This window comes from Myotis daubentonii, chromosome 2 (genome assembly GCF_963259705.1).
Source record: "Myotis daubentonii chromosome 2, mMyoDau2.1, whole genome shotgun sequence".
NCBI classification, from domain to species: Eukaryota; Metazoa; Chordata; class Mammalia; order Chiroptera; family Vespertilionidae; genus Myotis; species Myotis daubentonii.
In genome coordinates this window covers 105,188,767-105,196,321 of record NC_081841.1, presented here as the reverse complement: position 1 = coordinate 105,196,321, position 7,555 = coordinate 105,188,767, and the positions used below count along the sequence as shown (strand labels likewise).

Genomic DNA, 7,555 nt, shown 5'->3' with positions numbered 1-7,555 from the left:
GGTCTCTTAGTTCTTTTATCTCCTTACTTTTCATTGACTTCTTCCCCAACCTTTCCTTGTCATACTTCATACTTCGTTAACAACAATAACTGCACTGCTTCTAAAAGCCCAATTTCAAGTACACCTCTTTGAAACCAGCTTACTTTGTCCACTAAGTCCCACTCCAGCAGTCTTTGAACCCACCTCCAATCCACTGAGATCTGCCACCACTTTTTTTTAATTAAATCTTTATTGTTCGTATTATTACATTTGTTCCTCTTTTTTCCCCCCATAACTCCCCTCCTCCCAGTTCCCGCCCCACCCTCCGCCCTCACTCCCCACCCACTGTCCTCATCCATAGGTGCACGATTTTTGTCCAGTCTCTTCCTGCATCTCCCACACCCCTTTCCCCCCCAAGAATAGTCAGTCCACTCCCTTTCTATGTCCCTGATTCTATTATAATCACCAGTTCATTCTGTTCATCAGATTATTTATTCACTTGATTTTTAGATTCACCTGTTGATAGATGTGTATTTGTTGTTCATAATTTGTATCTTTACCTTCTTCTTCTTCCTCTTCTTAAAGGATACCTTTCAGCATTTCATATAATACTGGTTTGGTGGTGATGAACTCCTTTAGCTTTTCCTTATCTGTGAAGCTCTTTATCTGACCTTCAATTCTGAATGAGAGCTTTGCTGGATAAAATAATCTTGGTTGTAGGTTCTTGGTATTCAACACTTTGAATATTTCTTGCCACTCCCTTCTGGCCTGCAAAGTTTCTGTTGAGAAATCAGCTGACAGTCATATGGGTATTCCCTTGTAGGTAACTGAGTTTCTTTCTCTTGCTGTTTTTAAGATTCTTTCTTTATCTTTTGCTCTTGGCATTTTAATTATGATGTGTCTTGGTGTGGTCCTCTTTGGATTCCTTTTGTTTGGGGTTCTCCGAGCTTCTTGGACCTGTAAGTCCATTTCTTTCACCAGGTGGGGGAAGTTTTCTGTCATTATTTCTTCAAATAGGTTTTCAATATCTTGCTCTCTCTCATCTTCTGGCACCCCTATAATTCTGATGTTGGTACGCTTGAAGCTGTCCCAGAGGCTCCTTACACTATCCTCGCATTTTTGGATTCTTTTTTCATTTTGCTTTTCCGGTTGGATGTTTTTTGCTTCCTCGCATTTCAAATCATTGACTTGATTCTTGCGCTCCTCTGGTCTGCTGTCGGGAGTCTGTATAATATTCGTTGTTTCAGTCCGTGTATGCTTAATTTCTAGTTGGTTTCCCAACATAACATCGAGGGTCTCATTAGTTTTGTTGTAGATCTCATTAAGTTTATCGGCGGCTTCTAAACAGTTCTTGAGAGACCTTAAAAGTGTGGTTCTGAACTCTATATCTTCCACTGACAATTTTGTCCTGTTTCTTTGTCTCCGCATTTTGTTATGCTTCCTTGGTGCACCCCCTAGTGGTCTTTGTTCGCAGTCTTATAGTTAAACCTTGATTGTTGAAGCAAAAAAACAGGGAGGGTTTGACCTCCAGGCCAAGTGGCTGTGAGGATCAGCTGTGTCAGCAGTGAGAGAACTTCTGTCCTCTAGGGAGGTGCTAATCTAGCCTTTGCCTGAGGCTATCCGGCAAATGCCTCTGTGCAGGGCTTGGGCGGGGCGGGTCTCACAGGATCAACAGGGTGGGCCGGAGAGAGCAGTTATGGCAGCTCTCAGTCCTGTCCCCAGGGGCTCTGCCTCTCTGAGTCCCAGCACCCGCTGCAAAGCTCAGAGAGAAAGCTGCACTCGCTCTGACCGAAGCCAGACAGTCCTGTTTCTTCCGTTTGAGTCTGAATTCCTAAAGACTCGCCTGTATCTGGAGCTCAGAGCCTGAGACTCCCTCCCGATTGAAAACGCCAACCGCGCCCTCCGCTGCCAGCCCGCTCCGCGCACTCTGCACCTCAGAATTTGACTTCAGCACTGCGCCTCCTCTGAGTGTCCGTATGCGTTTCTCTTTCCTCCTAGTTGTAGGACTTCCACTCAGCCAGCATTCCTGTGGTTCTGGGTGATGTCTGTTCCGTGTTTTAGTTTCACTTTTGAAGTAGTTGTTCAAGGCAGCAAACTCCGGCGTTAGCCTATGCCGCCATCTTGGTTCTCCTGCCACCACTTTTTAAATGACCATGACCTATCCCATGTTCCTACTTTCCTCCTTATCCATCACTATAATCATCTTCCTTGCATAATACCGTAATTCCTTTTCTCTTTCTGTCCCATTCATCTGACAATACCTTTAACTTTGGCTGAATCCAACTTCCCTCTTTTTCCAACTGTCCTGAGCATGAGAAGCAAACATGATTGGAGAAAAATAAACAACTATTTTAGATGGTTTTCACTAAACGTATGACCATAAACCTCTGGTGGGTTCTCAGAACTATCCAGCAAGCCTATTGCATGTCCCTATTCAGTTAGCTCTTGAAACTAATACTTCAAACCTCTTTTCCCCAATCTTCAACTCCTCCTCCCCTCACACTCTCAGCTGATAATTTCACTATATCTCTGAGAAAATAATCACCAGACCTTTCTCATACTCTATCATCAAATCTCCTAACACCTGTACCTAGTATTAAAATGAGTAAACTCTTCTGGTTTCTTAAGGTCACACCCTCCTCCTCTTTTATACTGGAACCCATCCCTGGAAAAATTTGCTCCTGTGACTGTCCCTTCTCTCATTCACAACATCTCTTTGTCTCTCCATGGATCATTCAGTTTCAGACATAAACATATTGTGACATCTCTCATCTTACAAAAAAGAACAAAAAACCCTTGACCTTCCATTCCCTCACCAGGCATCAGATAAGTGTTTCAAAAGCATGAGTCTACTAGTATCGGCACTTTCTCACCATCCCTTTGCTCTTGAACCCACTCACGTATCCTCACAGCACCCCTGAACTGTCATTGCTAAGTCATCAAAGTCTTCCCTGTTACCGAAGCCAACGGTCACTTTCCAGTCCCCATGTCACTCTACCTCTCAGCAGCATCTGACAGGTCAGCATCAATCCCTCCTTTAAAAAAAACTTTCTTTGCTTGATTTTCAGGACACCCCACTTACCTGGCTTCCTCCTACTGCCCCTCTTGTTCCCCAGACCTATCTTAACCTTCTACATGACCCGATCCGATATCATGGCATTAAATGCGATCATGCATTCCTAATCCCTGAAAGAGTACCTCCAGTGTCCACTTCTCTCCTGGGCCTGTGTTGCAGCTCCATCTTCCTAAAAAATTATCTCCATTTGGAAGTCTAATAAGAATCTTACACTTAACATATCCAAGGTCAAATTCTTTCCTTTAAATTTTTCCCTTCCAAAGTCTGTTCCATTTCAGGAAGTATGACAACCCATTTGGTCAGGCAGCAAAACCTGAGATTGGAAAATAGCCTCGGCTCTCCCGGTGCCCCCATGCTTGCCCCATGTTGAGGCGCAAACAGGCGAAACCCAACGCATCAACTTGGAGGAGGACCAGGGTGAACAGCAGCGGCAGCAGTGGCTCCAGAGTTTGCAGATGCAGCCCCAGCCCACCAGCGGCTGGGGAGCAATGAACCACCTGGGGACTGGCGATGACATGAGTGAGAACTGAATGGCAGTAGAGAGGTCTCGTCAGGAGGAGACTCACATCTGTGAAAAATGCTACAGAGAGTTCTTCATCCTCTCTGAGTTCTTAGAACATAAGAACAATTGCACTAAACACCCACCTGTCCTTATTATGAATGACAGTGAGGGTCTGGTGCCTTACGAAGACTTCTCCTGGGCTGGGCTGAGCCACCAGCCATGCAGTTCAAGCAGTAAAGATAGTCATGGGGAGGATGGTGGCATCTCAGGGACATGGAGAAGCCAGGGGCAGAGTCTGTCCTGTACTTAAAGATGGAGACTGCTCTGCCACCCATACCTAAGCTATTTACCCAAAAGCAAAGTGGCCAATACTAACGTCACTCTTCAAGCACTATCAGGCACCAAAGTGGCGGTGAATCAGTGAGTGCAGACATGCTGCCTGCCCCTTGCCCGCTGCCACAGCATCCTATGGGGCCTGGAACAGATCCTGTGTCTTCAGCAGCAACAGCTATAGCAGATCCAGCTCACCGAGCAGATCCACGTCCAGGTGAACATGCGGGCCTAGCCAGAGCTGACACCCTGAAGACCTTAGGCAGCCACGTGTCCCAGCAGGTTACTGCGGCCTTGGTTTTGCGCAGCCAGAAAGCTGGAAGCCAAGGCCTGTCTCTGGACACCTTGAAACAAGCCAAGCTACCTCAGGCAAACATCTCATCCACCACCAGCTCTGTGCCCCCAGGGCTGCTGTCCTTCGCCCTGAGGCCGGATGGGCCGAGGGTGCTCCCAAACCACATCCCAGGTGCTTTGATACCCCCAGCCCCAAGCTCTGTGCTCTTCTAGAGCCCTTTCTCCACTGTAGTGTTAGACCCTTCCGAGAAAGGGAAAGGGAAGCCGCCCAACGTGTCTCCAGTGGATGTCAAAACCAAAGATGAGGCCACCCTCTAAAAGGCAAAATTTTAGGGGTTTGGGGGACAGATAACTCCTTGCAAATCCACCTCCGTCCCCATGCTGGAGAGAGACCCTTTAGGTGCTCTGTCTGTGGCCACTGGTTCACCACTAAGGGCAACCTCAAGGTACACTTTCATCGACACCCCCAGGGGAAGACACACCCCAACTGTTTGCCAAGTTCCACGAAAAAATGATGGCAGGCAATAGTGTTCGCTATGCACTCTCTGTACCTCTCCCCATAGATGAATTGAGTCTCTCTCTAGACAGCAAACCTGTCCTGGTCACAGGGACACCCAGTGCAGGTCTTTCTCAGATTCTCTCTTTGGGGACTAACCCCAAGGACCTAATGGGTGTCCCACTGGTCACTGACCTGCAGCCTGGGCCTTCTCCAGAAATTGAGGATGGACCCCTACTCTCCAGGGTGGGCCAAACCATAATTCCCAAGGGTTGGTAGTTTCTAAGGGAAAGGGGCACCCAAGCTAGGGTCAGAAACCCTCAACTTGCAGCAGCTGGTGGAGAACATTGGCAAGGCCACCACCAACCCCAACCCCAACAAATGTATCATTTGCCACTGTGTCTTAAGCGGCTAAAGCTCCCTCAAAATGCATTGCCACACCCACACTGAGGAGAGGTGATTCTGCTGTAAGATCTGTGATCAATCCTTCTCAACCAAAGGCAACCTGAAGACACATCGAACCAACACCTCCATGAAGACCAGCATTCATGCCCCATCTGCCAGAAGTTTACCAATGCAGTCATGTTGCAGCAACATATTCAGATGCACATGATGGTCAGGTCCCAACACACCCCACTGGAGAGTCCCTGTGACTTTATGGATCCTGAGCTGATGACGGTCAGTGAGAATGGCAGCACCAGAGCCATCTGTCACGATGACACTATTGAAAGCATCAATGTAGACAAAGTTGCCTCCCAGGATGCTCCCAGGAACTCCTGGAAGGCCCCCATGCCTCTTCCCAGCATCCACTCCATATCACACACCCCAGGGTTCACCATAATGCCCCCCTCCCTCCCGGATGCCTTGGGGAAGGTGGGTCCTGCTCCTGTGGTCCTGCAGCAGCAGAGAAAATGATTCAGTGGAGAGCAACGGCTTGACCAGTGACTCTTCCTCCTTCTAAGTAACGGGAAATCAGGAGTATCAGGGCCAAAGTTCAATCATCCTGGAGAACACATCCTTTCAGTCCTCTCCCCGGCCAATGGCCAAGCAGAAAGCATCAAGTCCAAGTCTCCTGATGCTGGTGGCAAGCAGACAGCGTGGACAATAGCCACACTGAGGTGGAAGGCCAGAGCAGTCTCCCATCAACATCTGTCTGAGCCCAGACAACCTATGTCAAAGTCAAAGTTCCTGGTGCATTTGGACCGGCGACCATGTCTCCAGGCATGGCATCTTTGCTAGTGGTCCAGTCACATAGCCAGGGCAAGAAGCATGCCTGCACATGGTGTGGGAAGAACTTCTCATTGGCCAGTGCCCTCCAGATGCATGAGCTGACTCACAGTGGGGAGAAATCTTTTGTGTGTAACATATGTGGGCAAGCTTTCACCACCAAAGGCAACTTGAAGGTCCACTATATGACACATGGCCCCAAAAACAGCAGAAGGAAGCTGGCCATTGAGAACACCATGACTCTTCTGGGAACAGGCACAAAGAGGGTCCCAGAGGTGTTTCCCAAGGAAATCATGGCCCCTTCAGTGAACGTGAAATGTGTTGTGTGGAACCAGTACACCATCATGCTCAACTGAGTGACCTGGCCATGAAGACCAACCAGATCTCCGTGACCCAGAGCCCAGGCATTCCTACTCTCCCAGTCCCCTGGGGGCCAGCTCCACAGTCAATAACACCACTCTCTCCAATGGCTCCACTGGAACTGGGCCTTTTGTTGTTGTTGTTTTAAGAACCCATCTCCTCCTGTTTGTTTTTTCACTTATGTGCAAATGTTTACAATTGTGAACACAACGTAGTAGACTCGTAGACTCGTCCTACAATCACGATGTTGCTATGCTGCTTTGTCAAACAAAAACCCCCACACATACAAAACAAATACAGACTAATAATTTTAATTTTAATTTTTGAAAGAAGTGTATGTAATAAGCAAATGCTGAAACTTTGCTCTAATTGTTAAAGGAGGAAGAAGGAACGACCCTAATTTCTGGGTGGAGGAGTCTTTTCCCATCAGTGTGTAAATGTAGATCAAAACTTATATAAAGCCCTCACCAGTTAGGCTCAGTGGATAGAGTGTCGGCCTGCGAACCCAAGGGTCCCTGGTTTGATCCCGATCAAGGGCACAGACCTCTGGCACATACTGTGGTTGCAGGCTCCTCCCTAGCCCCGGTCCTAGTCAGAGCTCGTGCAGGAGGCAACCAATGGATGTGCTTTTCTCACATTGACATTTTTCTGTCTTTCCCTCTCTCTAAACATCAATGGAAAAATATCAAGTGAGGATTTAAAAAACCAAAAGACATATCAAAAGTTGGTCTCTGAGTTATTGCACCTGACTTTAGGATAAAAAATATATATGTATTTCCCAAGTTGTGCCTTTCCTTCTGGAATTGTAAGTGAACACAATACTAGTATCTGTTTACACTGTGAAGTAGATATAGTTAGAGGACACACTGGATTCTTTCTCACTGTTATACCTTGTGAATGTATGATCTATGGAGAAACCTGCTGATGCTGACAGTTGGAAAATAAATTTTGGATACCCCCCTCCAAAAACAAATCCCCCCCAAACCTGAGATTGATCTTTGATTGTTCTTTCTACCCCACATCCAACCCATCAGCACATCCTGTTGGCTCTTTGAAATGCAAATGAGAGTAATCCAACTACTTTCTCACACCTCCACAGTTATCAACCCCTCTCAGGCCCCCCCAACTCTAAGGAGACTAGAGTGCATCTACTCTGACCAATTGTAGTCATGTTTCACACTCCAGTGATCCTTTTAAAACTCAGACTAGATCATGTTACTCGCTTGCCTGAAACCACCAGTGGCTTCCCATGATTCTCATGTGCAGAGAGGGGCCTCAATATGGCCCACAG

The 7,555-nt window shown here is 47.2% G+C and overlaps 1 pseudogene; it reads left to right on the top strand.

The window, feature by feature from the left end:
- The first annotated feature begins 3,418 nt into the window (after positions 1 to 3,418).
- Positions 3,419 to 6,468, top strand: LOC132226637 (sal-like protein 4; annotated as a pseudogene).
- Positions 6,469 to 7,555: the final 1,087 nt, after the last annotated feature.